The sequence below is a fragment of the Triticum aestivum genome, chromosome 7A (assembly GCF_018294505.1).
Source record: "Triticum aestivum cultivar Chinese Spring chromosome 7A, IWGSC CS RefSeq v2.1, whole genome shotgun sequence".
In the NCBI taxonomy this organism is placed as follows: Eukaryota; Viridiplantae; Streptophyta; class Magnoliopsida; order Poales; family Poaceae; genus Triticum; species Triticum aestivum.
In genome coordinates this window covers 697,380,116-697,390,759 of record NC_057812.1, presented here as the reverse complement: position 1 = coordinate 697,390,759, position 10,644 = coordinate 697,380,116, and the positions used below count along the sequence as shown (strand labels likewise).

Here is a 10,644-nt window from a genome sequence, read left to right as displayed (position 1 = left end):
GTGACGGCAAGGAACGGCCCCTCCGGTCAGCCAGCGACACCAAGAGGCTCGCGGGTAATCGGCATATTCTTCCCACAGCCATCATCCGGTTCCGCATCATTCCCGTCGGCATCGGTATTTGCTTGCTGGCGGCTGCCTCCTCTGGTTTAAAGCTCCGACGACTTTGCTAAACCGAACTGCGCTTGCTTCTGCCGCCGCCAGAGTTAGTTTTGTAAAGCCTGGGCAAGGGCAGGGCCGGGCAGGATGAGCTCCGGCGGCTGTTCGACGTGCCTGGAGACGCCGCCGTCCTCCCGCCGCCCGGCGTCTTCTTCCGGTACGGCTGGTGCAGCGTAAGCACTGCTACCCCTTTATGATCCACTTAACGCCACACTAGTCTTGCCTGAGTACGTCGCAATGATTGATTTGCTGAACTTTGTGCTGCTGATGCGTGCCTAAACATGTGCAGCCGGAGTTCTTCATCTCGCTGCCGCTAACGTTGCTCGGCTACGTCCCTGGCATCGTCTACTCCCTCTATGTCATCCTGAAGACGCCGCCGGAGCTGCCGAGCATCGACGGCGACCGTCCCTACTACATCCTCGCCTGACAAGCTCCTTCGAGCATAGCGTGCGTACATGCTACTGTAATTTAGCTCGCTGCATACTGTGTCGCCATTGGTTGAATTGGAGATGGTTTGTAATTAAGCGGTGTGTTAATTAGTGTGTAGCTAGTGGTTTGAGGAATTAGCCAATGTTCTTTCTTTCTCGATTGGATTGGTGCTGTGCTGTGTTGGATTATGGATGGGCTTAGGTCCATATAAGACAATAATTCCTGATTAATTTTTAAGACCCATTTAGGTGCATGACAAGTAGCGAGAAGTTTAGTACGATATTGCTAGTGGAGCGAGAGCGAGACCTCGTTATAAAGGCCGCTCTGCCATATGTCATTGGGAGTTTGAGAAGAGGAACTATACACACGCGCTCCTTCTCCTCCGCCGTCCGCCACGCCACGCCACGCACCGCGCCGCGGGTCACTATATGCCATGGAGCTGTTCCATGATTACAGGATGGTTGATAACTGTCTGGAGCTCCTGAAGTGTGAGTTATCGGACAAGAACTTTGCTACTTCTCTCAAGCATTTGAAACATGAATTCTCTGCTGAGGATGTCATCGGTCATCTTAGTGTTGATCAGAACTCAAGAGCAAATGACTTACACATGAAAGGACAGAGGGTTCTTCTAGCGCCAATGTGGTGCAGAAGAATTTCCACAATTTTAAGGGAAAGAACTCTGTCTAGCTGAATAATACCTTCATGAAGAAGGATAAAAAGAAAGACACAAAAAGATGACTACTTTACTTGTGGTTCAGAGGAACACTGGGCAAACAAGTGCTCAAACAAGTGCAAGAAGCCAGATCAGGACTCCAAGTCTGCCAATGTCACTCTAAGCAACAATAATGGGGCATCTGGGTATGGTAATCTGTTTATCGTACTTTCAGTCCGTCAGTCCGCCGGTTGGAGGGTTGACACTGAGGCCAATATTCATGTGTGTGCTGATGGGACTTTGTTTTCTCCTTACTAGGTCGCACGAGATTGTTCCGTCCTGATGGGGAATGACTAGCATGTTTCTGTTCATGGTGTTGGGACAATAGATCTGAAGTTTACTTCAAAAAAAATCATGCAACTGAAGAACATGCAACATGTCCCCGCCATTAAGAAGAATCTCGTTAGTGGCTCACTTGTATGTAAAGAAGGGTTTAAGTTAGTATTTGAGTCCAACAAAATAGTCGTATCTCGGTACGGACTATTTGTTGAAAAATGATATGATTGTTGTGGTTTGTTCCGCCTTTCCCTGAAGGATTTCTGTAATAAAATCGTGACCTAAATTCATTCTAATATGAACGAATCTAAGGTTTGGCATTCATGTCATTGTCGCAAAAATTTCAGTTGTATGATGCTGCTAGCTAAGATGGATTTAATCCTGAGTTTCACTTTAGCCAAAGGCTCTAAGTGTCATGCATGTGTGCAAGCTAAGCAACCTCGTAAGCCTCACAAGTTTGCGAAGGAGAGACACCATTAGAGCTCATACATTCAGATCTCTGCAAGATGAATGGTATGTTGACTAAAGGTGGAAATAAATACTTCATGACTTTGATTGATGATTCCACTAGATTCTGTTATGTGTATTTGTTAAATACAAAGGATGCGGCTCTACACTACTTTAAAATCTATAAGGCAGAAGTTGAGAACCAACTTGAGAAGAAAATAAAACGAGTCCGGTCTGATCGTGGTGGAGAGTACTTTTCTAATGAGTTCGATTTATTCTATGCAGAATATGGTATTATTCATGAGAGGACGCCTCCATATTCACCCTAGTCAAACGGGGTTGCCTAATGAAAAAACCATACTCTAACAAATTTGGTTAACGCCATGTTAGATACATCGGGTTTATCCAAGACATGATGGGAGGAGGCTGCATTGACATCATGTCAAGTCCTGAATAAAGTTCCCTCGAAGAATAATGAGACTACTCCCTATAGGCAATGGCAAAAGAAAAGAACTAAACTCTCTTACTTGCGCACTTGGGGCTGTTTGGCGAAAGTCAATGTGCTGGTCCCCAAAAACGCAAGCTTGGACCAAAGACCGTGGACTGCGTTAATTTGAGTTACGCTATGAATAGCGTTGGCTATAGATTTCTAGTAGTGAAATCCGAGGTACCTAACCAGAAGGTCGGTACAATTATATAGTCTAAGGATGCTACATTCTTTGATTATATTTTTCCCATGAGAGATATGCAAAGCACTTCTAGACTGAAATCTGATGAGACTCCTGAACCTGCCATTCCGATGGAATATTAAAAACACAAAAGTGATGAAAATTCCACAGAGAACGATGAGGAAGCTCCTGTTAGGAGCAAGAGACAATGGACTACAAAGTCTTTTGGTGATGATTTCCTCGTGTACCTCGTGGATCAGTACTGTCGTGGATGATGGCACTTCCAGTTCCATTTCAGAAACTTATGCATCTTCGGATGCTGACTACTAGAAGGATGCGGTCCGTAGTCAAGATGGATTCCATCTTGGCTAACGGGACATGGGAGATCACTAATCGCCCTTACGGTTGCCAACCATTGGGATATAAGTGGGTGTTCAAGAGGAAGCTTAAGCCCGATGGTATTCTTGAGAAGTACTCCCTCCATTCCTAAATATTTGTCTTTCTAGACATTTTAAATGACTACTACATACAGATGTATGTAGACATATTTTAGAGTGTAGATTCACTCATTTTGCTCCGTATGTAGTCACTTGTTGAAATGCCTAGAAAGACAAGTATTTAGGAATGGAGGGAGTACAAGGCTAGGCTTGTGGACAAGGGTTATACCTAGAAAGAAGAAGAAGATTTCTTCGATACTTACTCCCCTGTGGCTAGGCTGACAATCATTCGAGTGTTACTCGCATTGGCTGCCTCGCATGGTCTTCTCGTTCATCAGATGGACGTTAAGATGGCTTTCCCTAACGAAGAGTTAGACGAGGAGATTTACATGCAACATCCAGATGGCTTTGTAGTAAATGGTTTGGAAAGAAAGGTGCGCAAGCTAGTGAAATGTCTGTATGGCCTGAAACAAGCACTTAAGCAATGGCATGAGAAATTGAATATAACTTTGACATATGTTGACTTTGTTGTTAACAAAGCTGACAAATGTGTATACTATCGCTATGGTGGGGGCGAAGGAGTTATACTGTGTCTGTATGTCTCTGACATACTAATATTTGGGACCCACCGCGAAGTCATTGAGGAGGTCAAGACTTTTCTAGCTCATAACTTTGAGATGAAAGACCTGGGCGAGGCTAATGTTATCTTGAACATCAAGATTCTAAGAAATATTGAGGGTGAAATTACACTTTTGCAACCCCACTATGTTGAGAAGATTTTGAGCCGTTTTGGATATTCAGACTACAAACCTTCTACAACACCATATGATCCTAGCGTGCGGATTCGGAAGTTTGAAGGTACGACTATAGATCAATTGGGATATTCTCAAGTGGTTGATCCACTAATGTACTTAGCTTGTGCTACTCGTCCTAATATCTCATTTTCTTTGTGCAAACTGAGTCGGTTTTTCCTAATCCAGGAGATGTGCATTGGCATGCTATTGAGCGAGTGATGCGTTATTTGCAAGGTATTGTGAACTACATAATTCACTATTCTGGGTACCCGATGGTACTTGAGGGGTATAGTGACTCTAATTGGATATCCGATGCTAATGAGATGAAATCCACAAGTGGATATGTCTTCACACTTGGTGGCAGTGTTGTTTCCTAGAAGTCTTGCAAGCAGACGATCTTGACAAGATCGACTATGGAAGCGGAACTCACAACATTAGACACATCATGCGTCGAAATAGAATGGCTTTGAGAGCTTTTGATGGATTTGCCAGCGGTTGATAAACCAGTCCCGGCTGTCCTTATGAACTGTGACAATCTTACTCTGATTGCCAAGGCTAAGAGTTCAAAGGACAATATGAAATCCAAAAGGCAAATAAGAAGAAGATTAAAATCTATCAGAAAATCAACAAACTCCGGACTGGTAGCATTGGATTATATCTAGACTGCTAAAAATCCGGCAGACCCTTTTATGAAAGGGCTATCACGGATTGTGATAGAAAATGCATCGAGGGAGATGGGCATGAGACCCACGTAAGTTGCCATGGGGATAACCCAATATATGTGATTAGAAATAGTGTGAACTAGGACCTAGGAAAACAATCCAACGGTCAACTGAGGAGAGTATCCTTAATTAACCCACTCCGTTGGAGATGTAATAATACTCTCAAAATCTTTAAGGTAGGCTAACTTTTGTCTTAATATGTTCTAAAGCTTACGTAAGCAAGATGCTAACCTACAAAACATTGTTTGGAGGAGCACACCTATGTGAATCCAACTGCTGGTCTCAGTCTATGAGATTGGGTAATCTCTAGGAAGCTCATGAGAAGGTAAGGAGTATGACTAATAAGCTTCACCCGTGGGGTTTAGCCTTTGACAACCACGTATTAGCTGACAATAGGAAAAACGTATCCACGCCAAACTGACAATTCAAGGCATAGTCCATTGTTCAGTTGTGAAGAAGTCTAATCCTATTGCTCTATGTGGAAGTTCAACTTAACAGTCTTCACTGAAAATTCTGGTATATGAAACATTGTTGGGAACAGTTCATAGACTTATGTGCCTCGAGATCTAGTGGGGGATTGTTGGATTATGGATGGGCTTTAGGCCCATATAAGACAATACTCCCTGGTTAATCTCTAAGGCCCATTTAGATGCATGTAGTGCGAAGTCTAGTACCACATTGCTAGTGGAGTAAGAGTGATACCTCTTTATAAGGGCTGCTCTACCACATGCCATTGGGAGCTTGGGAAGATGAGCTGTACACATGCACTCTTCCTCCTTCGCCGCCTGCCTTGCCGCGCCGCAGGTTGCGGGAATGACCGAGCCGAAGCTTTTTTTCGGTCAGGAATGGTTATAATTAATGAGTTGCTACGGTAGTGTCACTGTCCAAGAAGTTGGACCGTGGGCTGGTCGTGGACTCGGTCGTGGTCCTGAGCCCAGACCCATCTACTTGACGGTCTATATAAGAAGGCACTGGCCAGTGGAGTGAATCTTAACTCAATTCACTCACTCCCTCTCGCACAACCCTAGCCGTCATCTACTGTTCCTCTCTCTGTCCTGCTTCCGGCGTTTCCACCCCGATTACCGCATGCACAACTGGTCGGGAGAGCAGGTGCCTCCGAAACCTTGTCGTTCGAGATCCTGCCCAGGAGAACGACAATAAGGTTTTTGGGTAGCGTCTCGACGCGACTGCTCCCGAACCGTCCCCATCTCCGCCCGCCTCTGCTTCCACTACTTCCTCTACATCGACTCCATGGCTGACGACGAAGTCGCCATGAAGAAGGCCTCGGTCGATGCCGAGGTTGCCGCCGCCGCCGCCGCGTTGGCCTGGCCAACCGGAGGGTATGACTCATTCCCTATCTGCTCGTTCATGTGCTGGCCATATATATGTTGTTTATAGTGTTGGGGAACGTAGTAATTTCAAAAAATTTCCTACGCACACGCTGCATAGCAACGAGAGGGGAGAGTGTGATCTACGTACCCTTGTAGACCGACAGCGGAAGCGTTATGACAACGCGGTTGATGTAGTCATACGTCTTCACGGCCCGACCAATCAAGCACCGAAACTACGACACCTCCGAGTTTTAGCACACTTCAGCTCGATGACGATCCTCGGACTCCGATCCAGCAAAGTGTCAGGGAAGAGTTCCGTCAGCACGACGACGTGGTGACGTCTTGATGTTCTATCATCGTAGGGCTTCGCCTAAGCACCACTACAATATTATCGAGGATTATGGTGGAAGGGGGCACCGCACACGGCTAAGAAAACGATCACGTGGATCAACTTGTGTGTCTAGGGGTGCCCCCTGCCCCCGTATATAAAGGAGCAAGGGGAGAAGGCCGGTCGGCCCTATAGGCGCGCCAAGGAGGAGTCCTGCTCCTAGTAGGAGTAGGACTCCTACTAGGAGGGGGAAGGAAGTGGGGAGGGAGAAGGAAAGGGGGGCGCCGCCCCCCCTCTCCTAGTCCAATTCGAACCAGGGGGGAGGAGGGGTGCGGCCCACCTTGGCTGCCCTTCTGTTTCTCCACTAAGGCCCATATGGCCCATTACTTCTCCCGGGGGGGGGTTCCGGTAACCCTCCGGTACTCCGGTTTTCTCCGAAATCACTAAGAACACTTCCGGTGTCCGAATATAGCCGTCCAATATATCAATCTTTATGTCTCGACCATTTCGAGACTCCTCGTTATGTCCGTGATCACATCCGGGACTCTGAACTAACTTCGGTACATCAAAACTCATAAACTCATAATATAACTGTCATCGAAACCTTAAGCGTGTGGACCCTACGGGTTCGAGAACAATGTAGACATGACCGAGACATGTCTCCGGTCAATAACCAATAGCGGAACCTGGATGCTCATATTGGCTCCTACATATTCTACGAAGATCTTTATCGGTCAGACCGCATAACAACATACGTTGTTCCCTTTGTCATCGGTATGTTACTTGCCCGAGATTCGATCGTCGGTATCTCAATACCTAGTTCAATCTCGTTACCAGCAAGTCTCTTTACTCGTTCGTAATACATCATCTCGCAACTAACTCATTAGTTGCAATGCTTGCAAGGCTTATGTGATGTGCATTACCGAGAGGGCCCAGAGATACCTCTCCGACAATCGGAGTGACAAATCCTAATCTCGAAATACGCCAACCCAACATTTACCTTTGGAGACACCTGTAGAGCTCCTTTGTAATCACCCAGTTACATTGTGACGTTTGGTAGCACACAAAGTGTTCCTCCGGCAAACGGGAGTTGCATAATCTCATAGTCATAGGAACATGTATAAGTCATGAAGAAAGCAATAGCAACATACTAAACGATCGGGTGCTAAGCTAATGGAATGGGTCATGTCAATCACATCATTCTCCTAATAATGTGATCCCGTTAATCAAATGACAACACATGTCTATGGTTAGGAAACATAACCATCTTTGATTAATGAGCTAGTCAAGTAGAGGCATACTAGTGACGTTTAGTTTGTCTATGTATTCACACAAGCATTATGTTTCCGGATAATACAATTCTAGAATGAATAATAAACATTTATCATGATATAAGGAAATAAAATAATAACATTATTATTGCCTCTAGGGCATATTTCCTTCAGTCTCCCACTTGCACTAGAGTCAATAATCTAGATTACACAGTCATGATTCTAACACCCATGGAGCTTTGGTGCTGATCATCTTTTGCTCGTGGAAGAGGCTTAGTCAACGGGTCTGCAACATTCAGATCCGTATGTATCTTGCAAATCTCTATGTCTCCCACCTGGACTAGATCCCGGATGGAATTGAAGCGTCTCTTGATGTGCTTGGTTCTCTTGTGAAATCTGGATTCCTTTGCCAAGGTAATTGCACCAGTATTGTCACAAAAGATTTTCATTGGACCCGATGCACTAGGTATGACACCTAGATCGGATATGAACTCCTTCATCCAGACTCCTTTGTTTGCTGCTTCCGAAGCAGCTATGTACTCCGCTTCACATGTAGATCCCGCCACAATGCTTTGTTTAGAACTACACCAACTGACAGCTCCACCGTTTAATGTAAACACGTATCCAGTTTGCGATTTAGAACCGTCCGGATCAGTGTCAAAGCTTGCATCAACGTAACCATTTACTATGAGCTCTTTGTCACCTCCATATATGAGAAACATATCCTTAGTCCTTTTCAGGTATTTCAGGATGTTCTTGACCGCTGTCCAGTGATCCACTCCTGGATTACTTTGGTACCTCCCTGCTAGACTTATAGCAAGACACACATTAGGTCTGGTACACAACATTGCATACATGATAGAGCCTATGGCTGAAGCATAGGGAACATATTTCATTTTCTCTATCTTGTGCATTGGTCGGGCATTGAGTCTTACTCAATTTCACACCTTGTAACACAGGCAAGAATCCTTTCTTTGCTTGATACATTTTGAACTTCTTCAAAATTTTGTCAAGGTATGTGCTTTGTGAAAGTCCAATTAAGCGTCTTGATCTATCTCTATAGATCTTAATGCCCAATATGTAAGCAGCTCCACCGATGTCTTTCATTGAAAAACTCTTATTCAAGTATCCTTTTATGCTATCCAGAATTTCTATATCATTTCCAATCAACAATATGTCATCTACATATAGTATTAGAAATACTACAGAGCTCCCACTCACTTTCTTGTAAATACAGGCTTCTCCAAAAGTCTGTATAAAACATATGCTTTGATCACATTATCAAAATGTTTATTCCAACTCCGAGAGGCTTGCACCAGTCCATAAATGGGATCGCTAGAGCTTGCACACTTTGTTAGCACCCTTTGGATCGACAAAACCTTCTGGTTGCATCATATACAACTCTTCTTAATAAAATCCATTAAAGAATGAAGTTTTGACATCCATTTGCCAGATTTCATAAAATGTGGCAATTTGCTAACATGATTCGGACAGACTTAAGCATCGCTACAAGTGAGAAAACCTCATCATAGTCAACACCTTGAACTTTGTCAAAAACCTTTTTCGACGAGTCTAGCTTTATAGATAGTAATACTACTATCAGCGTCTGTCTTCCTTCTTGAAGATCCATTTATTCTCAATTGCTTGCCGATCATTGGGCAAGTCAACCAAAGTCCATACTTTGTTCTCATACATGGATCCCATCTCAGATTTCATGGCTTCAAGCCATTTTGCGGAATCTGGGCTCACCATCGCTTCTTCATAGTTCGTAGGTTCATCATGATCTAGTAGCATGACTTCCAGAACAGGATTACCGTACCACTCTGGTGCGGATCTTACTCTGGTTGATCTACGAGGTTCAGTAGTATCTTGTTCTGAAGTTTCATGATCATCATCATTAGCTTCCTCACTAATTGGTGTAGGTGTCATAGAAACTGGTTTCTGTGATGTACTACTTTCCAATAAGGGAGCAGGTACAGTTACCTCGTCAAGTTCTACTTTCCTCCCACTCACTTCTTTCGAGAGAAACTCCTTCTCTAGAAAGTTCCATTTAGCAACAAAAGTCTTGCCTTCAGATCTGTGATAGAAGGTGTATCCAATAGTTTCCTTTGGATATCCTATGAAGACACATTTCTCCGATTTGGGTTCGAGCTTATCAGGTTGAAGCTTTTTCACATAAGCATCGCAGCCCCAAACTTTCAGAAACGACAACTTTGGTTTCTTGCTAAACCACAGTTCATAAGGCGTCGTCTCAACGGATTTTGATGGTGCCCTATTTAACGTGAATGCGGCTGTCTCTAGAGCATATCCCCAAAACGATAGCGGTAAATCAGTAAGAGACATCATAGATCGCACCATATCTAGTAAAGTACGATTACGACGTTCGGACACACCATTACGCTGTGGTGTTCCGGGTGGCGTGAGTTGCGAAACTATTCCGCATTGTTTCAAATGTACACCAAACTCGTAACTCAAATATTCTCCTCCACGATCAGATCGTAGGAATTTATTTTCTTGTTACGATGATTTTCAACTTCACTCTGAAATTCTTTGAACTTTTCAAATGTTTCAGACTTATGTTTCATTAAGTAGATATACCCATATCTGCTCAAATCATCTGTGAAGGTCAGAAAATAATGATACTCGCCACGAGCATCAACACTCATTGGATCGCATACATCGGTATGTATTATTTCCAACAAGTCAGTAGCTCATTCCATTGCTCTGGAGAACGGAGTTTTAGTCATCTTGCCAATAAGGCACGGTTTGCAAGCATCAAATGATTCATAATCAAGTGATTCCAAAAGTCCATCTTTATGGAGTTTCTTCATGTGCTTTACACGATATGACCCAAACGGTAGTGCCACAAATAAGTTGCACTATCATTATCAAATTTGCATCTTTTGGAATCAATATTATAATATGTGTATCACTACGATCGAGATCTAGCAAACTATTTTCATTGGTTGTATGACCATCGAAGGTTTATTCATGTAAACAGAACAACAATTATTCTCTGACTTTAAATGAAATAACAGTATTGCAATAAACATGATCAAATCATATTCATGCT

At 43.8% G+C, this 10,644-nt stretch overlaps 1 pseudogene; it reads left to right on the top strand.

Annotated features, from left to right (window-relative positions):
• Positions 1 to 243: 243 nt before the first annotated feature.
• On the top strand, positions 244 to 583 carry LOC123147251 (hydrophobic protein RCI2A-like; annotated as a pseudogene).
• Positions 584 to 10,644: the final 10,061 nt, after the last annotated feature.